The sequence below is a fragment of the Prinia subflava genome (genome assembly GCF_021018805.1).
Source record: "Prinia subflava isolate CZ2003 ecotype Zambia chromosome W unlocalized genomic scaffold, Cam_Psub_1.2 scaffold_32_NEW, whole genome shotgun sequence".
Taxonomy (NCBI): Eukaryota; Metazoa; Chordata; class Aves; order Passeriformes; family Cisticolidae; genus Prinia; species Prinia subflava.
The window spans coordinates 748,233-762,902 of record NW_026960609.1 but is presented as its reverse complement, the minus strand read 5'-3'; the positions used below and the strand labels follow the sequence as shown (position 1 = coordinate 762,902).

The window sequence follows — 14,670 nt, the reverse complement described above, 5'->3', positions numbered from 1 at the left end:
AGTGGAAGAGGTCTCTGCCCATGGCTAAGGGGTTGGAGTTAGATGTTGTTCAGGGCTCTTTCCAGCCCAAACCACTCTATGATTTTATGATACTGTCTGTAACCAGATCTATTGTGTTATCAAACGGAGCACTGAAGAGTTGTCTTATCCATGTCTATATCAATTTCAGTTTCTCACTTTACTGTACATGATTCTGTTCTTCCTTACTCACAACTCCTCTCCCATGGTTTGCTGTATTGACTTTCAGGGAAACTTCTTCAAGGACACATTTCACACCAGCTCTGGTAAATTGAAAAAAAAATCAGTCAAAAGGACGTTTACTGAAATTGGATAAATACAGTTGCATCTAAAGATCTCACAAGGCTTGTTCCTCTGTAATATCCCTTGGATTTGTTCTATGATTTTTTTTCTATCAGCAGAATAAAAGCTTTAAATAACTTTATCTTACATTTAAAATACATATAGATTTTCATCTAAAAATAAAAGTGGAAATCAGTGTGATGATATGATCTTCTTTCCTATTCTTATTTTTTCCTAGATAAACCATGGGTGAAAATCCTGGAGACTCTGTGTCTTAGATCTATGAAGCAGTTCTTGTGGATGGTAAGTTGAATTCCCCTTGCATTTCACAGAATAAATCCCGTACTTTTCAGAAAATTAAATTTTTTCTCTTATATCTTGTTAGACATGAAAGGCAATAAACCATCCCTACCATAGCCTACAGTTGTGTAGAGGAACATGCTTTGTTCTCAGACATCCACCCCCACATCAATACCCACACAATCTTGTGAGTGTGAGAAGGGGAGGAGATACAACAGGGTTGGGTTTTTTTTTTTACTGTGATTTCAGTGCAGAGAAAAAGGAAGACATGGAGGGCTTTCCTTTCCTGTTCACAGCATGAGGAATTTTGCTTGTAAAAAAAGAGGTGATTTAAAATTTCATTTACATCAGTCCTACTCACATCACATTTGCAGCATCATTCACTGACAGCTGGTGGTGAAGAGATCTGCATCACAACTTCAGCCCCTGTTAGCATTTGCCATTTTGGTTTATTTGTAGCTGTGAAAGTTTATAAAGAGTTCTAGTAGGAATTACAGATTGGCAAAATCTTAACTTGCTTTTAGTAAAGAGCTGCATAGCATGTTTCCCGTCCTCAGTTCTTATTTAGAGAACTTTATTTCTGAATTGACACTATTGCAAAGTAATTGGCTTAATGGCACCAGCATGCTTACCAATGGAAAAGGATGAGTAAATTATTCCAGAATTCCTGGCATAGCTCTTCTGTGCTGCTGGACTCTGAGGTTAGTGGGTCTCTTTCCTATTCAACCCTCATCCGTATTCTGATAAGGATCTCTTTGTGAGTCTCTTGGGCGTCTTGGGTGTAATGGTGTGATCTCAAGCAGAAAGCTGTTGAATTTCTTTGGGGAATGGTTTTTCCCTCCCCAGAGACCCCTGGAGTCTGTAACCATGTAGTTTAACTCTTCCTCCCCTTTCTGACCCTATTGGCTGAGTTCCAACTATCTCTTCCTTAGCAGGAGACTAGAGAAGGCCCTGTTCTTCCTTATTCGTCCTCTTTCCCCCCTGGAAACCATCTGGAATAAACATCTTGGACTATATCTGGGGGTTAGAGCCTCTTTTGGAATCTTTTGCCTTGTCCCTGAAATATTCCTCCAAATCCCTCTAGGATCTGAGCTAGCCTAGGAACTCTGGGGGGCTGCAGGGGGAGTATTTCAGAAAGCTGCTCTAAAGCTGCACTGCTTTATCCCTAGAGACCTATTGTAAAGGTTTCTATGGATGTCTTTTTTGGTCCTATGTTGAATGTGCCATGGGTCAGTGCACTGATGAAGTGTGCTTGTATAAAGAAGGCTTTCTCGCTCATCATCCAGGTGCCAAATAAGTTGACACCACCATTTCTCTCATTCATCACTGTTACGTCCAAAAAATGCAATAGTAAAATAGGAATGGTTAGAGAAAACAGAGTCCCAAGAAAAGAAAGGACTGAGGAGATGGTCCACTAAGCTACTTTATTTTCTTATGGCTGCTTGAGGAGCAGCTTTAAGTCCAAGTTTACTGTCAACTGAATGGTAGATATTGAAATAAAGTGATTTGGGGCTTTTCCAGGAAAGAGTCTTGCATTAAAAGCACGTTTCACTTGAAATCTTTGCAGAAGTTTCCTGAACAGCCATTCTCAGTCAGCTTTTTGCAGTCATCCTGAAAGCACTGATTGTCTGTCTCCTTTGCTGGTTAATGATGTCTAGTTATTGCTAAGAGGACCATTAAGAGATCATCCATTGTTGTGATGAGTGAAAGAGGCAGTTAGAAATGAGGGATTCCCAGTAATGGTATCCTGTGTGTAAGGTTATGGCTGACTCCCAAACAAGTGTAAGGGGAAATGCGTGGTCAGCATTCCTTCTGTAGTGATGCAACAGGGAACAGTTACTTGATACCACTGCAGAGCTTTGAAGGGAAAAGTAGCCCAAGAAGGGAAACAATTAGAATTTCCGAGATTCAGCACATCAGTCTTTACAAAGCCAAGAAAGATAAGATGACAGCTGCAAATTAGCCAGTATTTGTGCCCTCCAGGATGTAGGTGAATCTTCAGGTAAACAGACAGGGTTTGTGTTTGACTTTGGAAGAATTGTGGAAAAGTGTTTCCAGGGACCGTCTGTTATCTCTGCTTCTTCCTAATAAGAAGCAAGTGTATGCAGTGCTAAATTGTATGAAAGACACAGAACAGAAGTGTCAGGAGAAATTATAAACCAAGAAAGGGCTTTTGCCAGAATGCTATAAATTCCCAAAGGAATGGCACTTTAGGTGAGGTCTGAAGTCGATAGTGGCTTGCTGAAAGCTGAAGTTTGTTTCGAATATACAAGCATTGTACAAAAGAAAGGATAAGCTGAAAGAAGATGTAATTTTAGCTTGAACTGGAATGAAAGTTGAACAGAACAGAAGTATAAATCTAAATGAGAAATCTAAAACAACAAGGGTGGAAAGAACATAAGTGGATGACAGGACATATTAAAAATAAGATCACTAAGAAAATACCCCTGTATTCATTAAAGCAAAGATAGATGGGGAATGAGCAGGCACTAACAATTGATAAGAAGTGATTGACTAAAGTGAATTGTGCAAGGCCTTGAGGGAAAAGGTCAGACAGTACATTGGACAATGGAAAAACAATATAATCACTGAAATCCTTTGGGGAAATATGAGCTACAAGCAGATGTGAAATGGATTGATTTGCTGCTGAGTGAGGGGAAAGATCCAGTTGTGGAATGCTAATGACCATAATATGAGTCTATGAGGACTCAGTCCTGTAGGTGATAACAGAATAAATCATCTCTTCAGCCACTCACAAATGTTGTTAGGTGTTTTCTTTATTTTTTGTTTCTGTGTAAGAAGAGAGGACTTGTTATAATTACTATGGAGCCTTATTTTGAGCATATCTCTTGTGGTTCCTCAGGAGAATTTCTGTTCTACAAAGAATCATTATTTATAATTTGTACTAAGGTAGAAAAATGAAGTGATTGAGCTAGAATCTGGGTATACAGCCTTGTCACCACAATAAGATAGGAATGCATCATTGTGGAACTGTAAAATAGAGCTAAACTCAGATTTAGGTTCCCATTAGGTGATACTCAGCTTCTGAAAAGGCTCCTCCCCTTCTGTGAAACAGCTTTGTCTTTTTTACCATTTGCCACTAAAGCTTGTATCCTAGCACTAATTTACTGAAGCAATTAAGGGTGAGCAATGCAGCACAAAAGGTAAAGTCTGATAGCTGTCTGCCTATTAAGTTTAACAGCAGACATGGTTTGGTGCTTCTCAGAGGTCTCATCAAGGTAAGATGTATGTGCATATATGTTGTAGTTTAGATTTAGGGGGGTCCCCGGGAAAGGTTTCCCGGGAGCCCCCTGGGCTCTAGGTTCATTGGTATTTGCATGCTGGTAGGCAAGGAGACTCTAGATGGCTGGTGAGTATTGGCGATTATGAGAGACGGGAAGACTGATTCGGTGATCAGAATTCGATTTTACTCAGGTTTTCCAAAAGCTTATATACTATTTCAGACAGGTTAATCATTTCTACTACAATAATCAGGTTAAAAATCACACAGAAAACTCATGCATTTTACAACAACTCTTTGCTTGCAGAAGTTGATTGAATCTTCTCTCTTCCCGTAAGCAGGTGTAATCCCATCTCCTGTAATTTTCACAGTTCTGTTTGTTCCTGCCATGGCATCTTGGTTATCAAACCAGATATGCTAATCAAGTCTGTTTGACTCTCTGTCTTGTGTATTCCCAGATCTCCCCCTTCTGTATTAACCAAGAATACCCCCTTGATGGCTTTATTAACTAATCTCTGCACACATTGAAGCAAGCAAGGTATCATAACGAATACAATTATTATTAAAATCATTACATGCATTCCTATCCTAAGAAAATCTTTTAGCCAGGGTGTCAAACCCCAGCCACTAAACAAGTTATCTAGCCAAGATCCAGATTCTACCTTTAATTTAAATACACTATCTTTTAGCTGCTGAATGCTTTTATGGATAGATTCTGAGTGATCAGAAAGATTCATACAACACATTCCATCGAAATCTTCACATCCATGGCCCTGAGCAAGGAGGATGAAGTCAATGGCTGCACGGTTTTGAAGGGTAGCATGTCTTATACTGTCAACATCTGTTAATAAATTTGATAAAGCTGAGCTGGTGGCATTTGTCTGCTTTGCCAGCCAGCAGGCTACCTTATTTAATTGACTTAAGGCCTTTTTTGCAGCCATTCCTGGCAAAAGCGAAGAAGCCAAATTCATCTGGGTCTCAGACCACAAAGACAATTCATCATCGCAGTATTCATCAAATGCATGCAGAGTGCGCCTTATTCTGTGGGGATACTTGTGCTGTAAAATCATGGACATGTTAGGTGTTAGCACAGTCAGTCGTCCCAAACTACAGGGACCTCCCTTTATGTGTGAAGGGATAGCAGCCCAGGCCCGATCCCCACAAATCAGAAACATTCCTGATGGCAGCCACAGTGGGGCATTACTGGATTTAGAAGGGCTGCCAGAAGTGTAATTGCACCAAGAGGTCTGATTTTTATATGCAGGGTGATAGGGAGAAACATCCCAGGCTTTTGACTGGTTTTTTCCTGTGTAATCAAAATTAGCACAAAAATCCATTTTTACAGAACCCAGGAGTTCTAATTCTTGTGGCTCCAAGGGTGTTATTGGAAGGTAAGGAGTCCACTGATCCCATGTATCAACAGGATTTGAGCTCTGTACTATGCTTTTGGTAATTTCTGGTATTGGCCAGCCATCTAATGGCAAACCGACTAAACAGGTTGAAAATGGATTTTCTGGGGATGCAGTGGCCAGGCATAAGGTATCTTGTTTGGTTGCATTAGCCAGAGTTATCCAAACATTTGTTTTGGGTTGATTAATAGGCCAGGCTGTGCTACAAAAGGCAAGCAATGCTAACAAGTATAGCATTCGATTTAACTCCATGGTGCCTTTGTTTGTTTGTTTAGAACTATGTTGTGGTAAAAGGAAAAAAAAAAAGAAAACAAAACCTTTTTTAGCTTATCTCCTTTTGGTCCTCGTTCAAGGCCTACCTTTTTGGTGGTCAGTTATAACAAAAAATTCAATGGATTTATACCTGTTTTACATTACGCTTTTGCCAAAAAGGGCTCTGTGATATCACCAATTCCCACACCCTTCACACAGACATCAAACCCAAAAGTTCACAGTTTCCTTTCTCGATAGAACAAAGGATGTCATCAACTGCAGTCTGAGTGGGGTTCCTCCTCCTCCTCCTCTCTCGGGGGCTCGGTGGCGGTGGCGTCTTGGCCTCCGTCAGCTGTCGGTAGAGGTTCTCGGAACGGCTTCACGTTTTTTGCCGGAATCCAGCGGGGTCCTTTTTCTGAGGAGATACAAGCATAGCCCCTTCCCCAGGTGATCAAAGGGTAAGGGCCAAGGATTTTACCAGATTCTGGGTCACGGATTAGTACTGGTGGTTTCTCTTTGCAGGAAAGCGATGTGGATGATGTAAAATGCCTAGTCATAGGGGGATTTAAGTCTGTCATTGAACAATTCAAGAAATTAAAGACATACAAGGCTTTGCATAATCTTTCCGCAGGAGTATCCTCGGCTCCCCCTTTTTGTTGTAACAGAAGACGTTTGAGAGAGCAATGGGCTCGTTCTATAATTGATTGTCCTGTGGGTGAGTGAGCTATGCCCCTTTTGTGGGTGATACCCCATAATGAGAAGAAGTTTGCAACTCTACGGGAAATATATGCGGGTCCATTATCTGTCTTAATCTGTTGCGGAATTCCTAAGGTGGCAAAGGCAGCAGCGAAATGACGGCAAACGTCTTTCCCTGTCTCTCCCGTGTGAGCTGAGGCAAACAGAGCACCTGAAAAGGTATCAATAGAAGCATGCACGAATTTCAAGCGGCCGAATTCAGGAATGTGTGTCACATCTGTCTGCCAAATTTGTAGGCTCTGTAGACCTCTTGGGTTGACCCCTGTGTTCACATTAGGAAGTGTGCAACGCTGACAGTCAGGGCATATAGAAATGATATTAGAGGCTTGTGCTGGAGTTAATTTAAAAAGTCTTACCAAAGCCCCAGCATTTTGGTGAAAAAAGGAGTGACTCAGTTTAGCTTGCTCTATTTTGTTAGGCAAAACATGCTGCACTGATAAGGTTAACAAGTCTGCTTGGGCATTACCTTCAGTGAGAAAACCCGGTAGATTGGAATGTGACCTGATATGCATCACAAAGTAAGGAGCCGTCCTCTGGTCTAACAGAGAGACCAGCAGTTTTAACCAGGAAAAAAGAATGTAATTTTTAACATTTTTCAAAACAGAATTCTCTGCTCTCTGTACAATACCTGAAACATATGCGGAGTCAGTAATCAGATTAAAAGGTGTGCTGAATTTCTGAAACACTCTGACAACAGCAGCTAATTCCACTATTTGTGGAGACCCTTCAACCACAGCAATATCAGATTGCCAAGTTCCAGTTTCAGGGTCCCTCCATACAATCACTGATTTACGGGTTTTCCCAGACCCATCTGTGAATATTGTCATAGCTTGCAAGGGAGTCTCACTTCTCTTTGGCTTGGGGATTAAATTAAAAGACGAACTTAATAATTTGTGTTTAGGCGGATGGATAGATATCTGCCCTGGGTAATTTGTTAAAGCAATTTGCAATTTTTCAGACATCTGTAGCAACCAATTCAAATAAAACATTGTGAGAGGTAGATAGATAATATCAAAATCTTTCCCAGCCAAAGAGGTCAGTCTTTGGCGAGCCTTGACAATCAACATGGCCATAAGTTCATCTTGCATGGAAATAGTCTTGGGCATATTGTTAGGCAAAAAGACCCATTCGATAATTAGAAGAGGATCTGGTTTTTCTGAGTCCCACTGAAATATTAATGCATAAGGCTGTTTATTAGGATTCAGAATAATTAGCCACAAAGGCAACTCTGGAGCCCACCTAGCTGATTGCCTTTGAGAGATAGCATCAGCTACTTTTTGAAGCGCAATTTGTGCTTCTTTGTTTAAGTGTCTGGGTGATAAGAGGTTAGGCTCTCCTCCCAGGAGGGCAAACAATGGCTCTAAATCTGCATTTGAAATCCCAAGCAAGGGACGGACCCAATTTATTGTTCCTAGCAACTTCTGTGCATCATGTAAAGTTTTGATTTCAGTTGAGATTTGCAAGGGTTGTGCAGAAATAGAATGCATGCTTATTCGCCAGCCCAAATATTTCCAGGGAGATGTCTTTTGAACCTTTTCAGAAGCAATGGTGAGGCCTGCTGAGGTAACAGCTTGGCAGACAGCCTGCACTGCTTCCTCCATATGACCCACGGTTTCTGCAGAAATAAGAATGTCATCCATATAATGATAAAAGAGAACATCAGGCATTTGTTCCCGTATCGGGCTCAGGGTTTTTGCCACGTACCACTGACACAAAATTGGGCTATTTCGCATTCCTTGGGGAAGTGATAACCAATGATATCGATTTAGAGGTGCCTGCATATTAATGCTCGGCACAGAAAAGCTAAATTTGGGTGCATCATCTCGATGCAGAGGAATGTCAAAAAAACAATCCTTTAAATCAATTACTGTTAAATGCCAATTTCTAGGAATCATAGAAGGGGAAGGGAGGCCTGGCTGTAGGGGCCCCATTCCCTCAATTACCTCGTTTATTTTCCTCAAGTCATGCAATAGCCTCCACCCCCCAGACCGCTTTTTGATTACAAACACCGGTGAATTCCAAGGGCTATTAGATGGGACTATGTGTCCCTTTTCCAGCTGTACCTTTACAAGTTCTTGTAAAATGCGCAGTTTTTCTAATGACATGGGCCATTGGTCTACCCAAACTGGATCAGAGGATTTCCAAGTCAGTTTGGGGGTCTCGCGCGCCCAAATGACCCTTATACAAAATTTGACTGCATGAAAATTCCCCATTGAGACAAAACATCTCTCCCCCATAAAATCAGCGGCGCAGACAACACATAAGGCCTGACAGTTGCTACCCTGCCTTCAGGCCCTGTGATCTGTACCAGGTGTTGGCTTTGATAGCTTTGACTGTTTCCACCCACCCCTGAGAGGACCTGGGGGACAGGCATTAATGGCCAATCATTAGGCCATTGATTTTGGGAGATAAGACTGATATCCGCGCCCGTGTCAATCAATCCGGTTAAAATTAACTCTTTACCTCTCAGAGACACCTTACACCTGCACGTAGGACGTTCAGGAGTTATGCGCTGGGTCCAAAAAATTTGTGGTACCCCTGTTGAACCAAACCCGCCTCCCCTCTGATTAGCTATCGGGGGTGTGGATAAGGGGGCTGCTGGAAAAGGTACAAGCTGGGCTATTTTGGTCCCTGCTGGGACCACGCAGGGGGGCTGTGGGGTCCAAGCCATGATTTTTATTTCCCCAACCGTGTCAGAATCAATAACTCCTGGCAAAACAAATAATCCTGTTACTGAGGTAGAAGATCTACCTAAAAGCAAAGCATGGTGACCTGGTAGCAAAGGTCTGTAAATTCCTGTGGGGAGACAAAACACTGAGGAATTGGTCAACGTTACTGTATCACGGGTTGAAATGTCCAATCCGGCGCTCCCTGGGGTTGCTGGACGTAGGTCGGAGATGGTCCGGCGGGCAGGGCCTGCGCTGGCTGGAAGCTGAAGGTTGGCTCTGGCTGTGACAGCTGCTGGGTTGGCTGTGGGACTTGTGTCTTCACGCGTCGCCATCCCGCGCTGTGAGATGAGTTTCCCTGCAACGGCTGGCCATTTTTGTGAAATTTAGAGCGACAGGAATTAGCAAAGTGAGGACCTTTCTGGCAACGAGGGCACATATTCGGTGTTCTCGGGTTTTGTGCCTTTCGACAGTCTTTTTTAATGTGCCCGGGCTCCCCACAGATGAAACAAACCGACTGCTTTTTGGGTATTATCTTTAAAGCGGCAAAAGCATCGGCTATGCCTTGTCCCACAGCTTGATAGGTCACTGCTGTAGTGTGCTGCAATGTCCCCAGGCGGTTGCAGGCTTCTATCATTTGGAGCAGTGTGGGCTCAGGTTCTGGGGGCAGGGCCTTCAAGAGTCGTTTACAGTCATCATTAGCATTTTCAATAGCCAGTTTTAGGAGCACAACTTCCCTGGCTTGATCGTTATCAATCTGTCTTTCCAGTGCTTGTTTCAATTTGTCCACAAACTGCATATAGGGTTCTTGGGGAGCCTGTTTAATATTTATGAAGGACTGTTGCGGGGTTTTTGCATCAGGGACTTTAAGAAATGCAAAACGAGCTGCCTCCGTGACCCCTTCCAGGGCTTCCCTCGGCAAGGCAGCTTGGCCATTAGGATCGGTATGCGCTCCCTCCCCCGCTAAATGGTCAATAGTTAAGGCAACCAGGGCTTGGTTTGCTTGCCCTGCATATGTTACAATTAAGTTCTCCAGTCTCCTTTTCCATTGTGCCATGAATATCGCATATTGCGTTGGAGTGAGCAAAAGGTTTGCTAAGGATTTAACATCATGAGGGGTCATGAGGTGAGTACTGAAAGTTGCTCTCAACAAATTACTGAAGTAAGGGGACCCCAGACCGTATTCTGCTGCGGTACGGCGCAGTTCCTTAATTTCTGAGTGGCCCAAGGGCTCCCATCGGGGATTCCCCCCCCTCGGGCCGAGACGCACAGGGGCTACAAATATTTCTGCTGCGGTATCAAAGTCTCTGTCCTTAAGGGCTTTCTTTTTTATCTTTAACCAGTTGTTATGCCTATTTGAAGGGAATAAGTCCAGATCATTTTCGGGGCTGGGATCAAAAGACTCCCCGTCACTGCTAAAGTCAGAGTCCCCATAAGCAGTTAGCGTTCGGCGGCTCTGGGGTCGCTGGTGGGATCCCGGTGGGGGTGCAGCTGGCGGCTGGGCTTTATCTTTGGCGTTCGTCGGGGAGGGGGTGCGGACGGGGGACGGGGAGCGGGACCTGGGCAGGTTTCGGTCTGGCACGGCCTCCGGGGCCGTCTCCGCGGTAGCCTCGCAGGCTGCCTCGCTCCCCCCCTCTTTTTTAACCGCTTCCATGACCGCCCTCCATGCAGGAAGCAGGCGCAGCTCTGGCTCGTGGCCAGGCAGCGTAGCCAGGTCGTAGAGCTTTACGCCGACCTTGTCCCAGTAGCAGAGAGTAAGAACAGAGGAAGGGGTGGTATCGGGGAACATGCGTGACACCCATCGTAGGAGCGACTTAAGGTCCTGCTTAAGAATGGGGGATCCATGCTTGCTCAGCAAGCGCTGGATGGTTTTCTTAACGTCTCTCCCGTCGGACATGACCTGTCCCATACCTTGAGTTCCCCTGGCTCACCTGTCACGTCCGGCGTACAGATGATTGTAGGCCCAAACACGGTTCTTTCACCGCCACGATCAGTTCCAGGGGCGTCGCCAATTGCCAGCAGACCGCCGGTTCTTTTCCTCACACGGGGCACCAATTATTGGCGATTATGAGAGACGGGAAGACTGATTCGGTGATCAGAATTCGATTTTACTCAGGTTTTCCAAAAGCTTATATACTATTTCAGACAGGTTAATCATTTCTACTACAATAATCAGGTTAAAAATCACACAGAAAACTCATGCATTTTACAACAACTCTTTGCTTGCAGAAGTTGATTGAATCTTCTCTCTTCCCGTAAGCAGGTGTAATCCCATCTCCTGTAATTTTCACAGTTCTGTTTGTTCCTGCCATGGCATCTTGGTTATCAAACCAGATATGCTAATCAAGTCTGTTTGACTCTCTGTCTTGTGTATTCCCAGAGGTGAGGTGCTGATGGGATGAGGATTTATTCGGAGTTTGACCCCAGGAAGGCAGCATGGTCACTGAGAGAGAGGGGGAAGGAGGGAGAGGGAGGGAAGGGGAGAGGAGCAGAGCCTCTGGAGGCCTCCAGGGCAAAAAGAGAGTGCGCCCTCTCTGTTTGCACCCTTAACAGAGGGATTCAAAGTGGGCACGGACAGATCTAGAGGCCAGTGGTGTTACAGACACACGATACTGCAGGGGAGGTTACAGACTTGGGATAAACCATACACTTTCCAGGGGTGAGCCAGAGCATACCATTTCAATAAAATGCAGTTCCACAAATATATGTATATCTGTATCCTTTACCAAACTAAACTGGAGAAAGGCCAGCACTTTTTAACAAAATTAATGGCATCCCCTCTGCAGATGAATAGCTCTAAAAGTATGTCTGCTATGTTATTCTTTTCCGACAATGCTATCTGAAGTCCCCTTTTAATAAAATGTGTTTATTCTGTTGGATTAAAGGACATTGTCTTAAAAGATGAAGACCTCAGATTACCTTCCAATTCATAACTCTTAAGAGAAATAATCAGGAGTTAGAAAACAAGCATGGTTTTCAGATGTGTCTAAAAATATCACTCTTGATTGTGTTCCCAAGAAAGCAGGGTACCTTTTAGACCACTTTAAGGATCAACAGATTTTAGCTATTTCAAACTAAAGGTGGGAGTAAATTGCAAAGCAGCCTGTCCCCAGTGAGTCAATCCTGCTGACAACTCACTTTTTTTCCCCTTCTTTAATACCAAACATGCCTGGAGTGAGCCTTTCTGCTGACACCAGCTGTGGCAGCATGGCACACGAGAAGTGGTCTCTTAGACAGACAAATCCCATGTAATTTAGATCTGTATAGATCAAGAACAGCATCATAAATTTAGTCCAGAGATTGATAAGAGCCCTGTGCAGGTATTGAAGCTCTTCTATCATCCTGAGACTAAGACACCCTCTTTGGCAAATGACCTACTGCAGTCCAAGTTAGCTTCTGTTACCAGATTGATTTAAGGTATGCTATAACATGGAGTATATTTTCTTGTGTCAGTACACATTTTGATATTATTAATGATATGTCTGAGCAGGGTGAAGGCTGAGAATGCCTGCTTCCAGTGTCTCTCCCCCTTGCCCCTCCAAATGCAGCTGTTAAGGATTTCAGTTATGTTAAACTTCATGACTTTCCATCCATGTCCTTTTTTGATGACTCTAAAGAATAGTCTTCAGAAAGAGAATAGCTTCAAACATGGCCAAGAGGAGAGAGTTTGGCTACTCAGTCCTTGAGGAATTTCCTCATTCCTTGAGTGTAATACCCGTAAAAACTTAAACCCCTTTTCAGCTTGAATGTTGTGCCTTCCTGAAGTGTTTTGATTCTTGGACACTCCTCTCTATCTGTGTCCTTTTATGTGTGTGTATTTTTAAATGTAGCAGTGTGCCACTTCTGTGTCCAAGCACAGTATGCAGTTTGAGCCAGGCCAGTTATGAGAGGTTTGAATTGGAGTTTAGACATAAAGGAGCCACTAGGCAGCTGCAGCTGGCCCCTTTGCAACAATAAGAAATTTGCAGGAGCATTTTATCAGACTAACAAATTTTGGAGGCTTTACAACCCTGGATGCCTCTGCTATCAGTCCTTTTGTCTTCAGTGGTACTTTGAGTCAGTAGCAGGAGGATAGACTGTCTCAGTTGAAGCAGCACATCTCATTTTGGGCCATCTTTAGTGCTGTATAATCCTTCACTGAAATCCTTCACTGAAACAGAGGTGAGAGGTGTCTGTGCTGATAGCACAGAGAAATGGAACAAAAACACCCAAGTGTTCTTACTGTGGTAGAACTCCAGTAACTCTGAAGTGGATGGAAGGACTCTAATAAAACATTAGGCTTCAATAACTGAGAACTTCTGGTACACACAGAGGGGCAGACTTCAGTTTGCTTCTCCATGGAGAAGTATGCAGAATCCAGAAACTGGAAATAACAGACTTGGACTCCATCAACAGCTCTGCTCAGCACCCAGATGACCTCAGGCAGATAGTTGTTATTTCCAAACTAATCGGTATGCCTAATAGAAACTTTTTGGGATAGTCTTGCTGTATGTCAAACTCAGCAGAGTAGTCATGTTCCTAAGTGCTGCTGGTGAAGCTGAAAGTCATGGATTTCACTGCAGAAAAAATTAATAGCATGAACTGATATGCAGTAAAAGATAAAATCAGTCCCAAAAAGGATCTAAATATATCCATCCTAGCTAAAGCACTAACAAAATCAAACATTTCTTTCAAATCACAGACCAGTTAGAACTAGTTCATTGTTAGATTGCCTTTGAATATAGAGTTACAATCACATAAAAGTATATATTAAAAAAAGGCCTATATTTTCATACAAGTTATTTCTTAAAGATTATTGATAAACTCATGGTAAATAGCCTTTTCCAGTTTGGGGAATTATTTGAAGGCAGGACCTTTTGGTTTTGTTATCAGATCCAAAAAGGCTACATGTAATAAGACACTCATATTCTTTTTAGATGCTTTCATGATGACTCCATTAGGCTACAGTTGTATCAGAGTGATAAATTGTGTACAGAAACATACCTGATAATAAAAGAACAGGTGAACATGTACCTCCACAGCAAATCAATCTATGCCTACACGTGTAGAGTAACTCAGAAAAGAATAGATGTGAAGGGTTTCAGGATTGCTATTATGGGAGACAAATGGATGTTAATGAAAATTACAGCACCATTGGTTGCTAGGATGACATAAACACCAACTTATATATAATATTCAGAAAAGGGAAAACTGTTCTTGATAGCTTTTAAAGGAACTGTCAGTTTGATGCTTATTTGCAAGAAAAGTTGTACACCATAAATAAAGTAATAGAAATATTTTGGAGATGTGGGCAAAATAGGCCAACTTACAGAAAGCTACTGTTTTTGACAGAAGACCTCAACCATGCAGGAGAAACTGGGTCTGAAAATGCTTTTGAGAAAAAACAAAAATAACTGTCAGTGCATTTGCAAATGATAGTTGGTTCAACATAGTGAAAAGCGTTATTTAAAGCTCGTTCACTAATAAATAATTTTATCTTGGTTTGGAGTTTATTCATCATAGAAAACAAATGAAAGAAATTAAGACTGAAGTCAGATGTTTTTGTGTTTGAGTAAGTATTAATAATTTTCTGTGATTTTTGGAAACCTTTTTTTTCCTAAGCCTTCTCTCACCATTGCGAAAGAAAACTTCAGCAGAGCAGAAAAGGGGATTTGCTTTGAATTAATATCTTAGAGACTGCTTATGGTAAAAATTAGTAATCCCACGTTTACGCAAGGAACACAGTCGCATTGAAGGAAGCCCAGTG

The 14,670-nt window shown here is 42.6% G+C and overlaps 1 pseudogene; it reads left to right on the top strand.

Moving 5' to 3' along the window:
- LOC134565044 (B-cell scaffold protein with ankyrin repeats-like) overlaps nt 1-14,670 on the top strand; it is a 198,661-nt pseudogene that overhangs the window by 14,572 nt on the left and 169,419 nt on the right.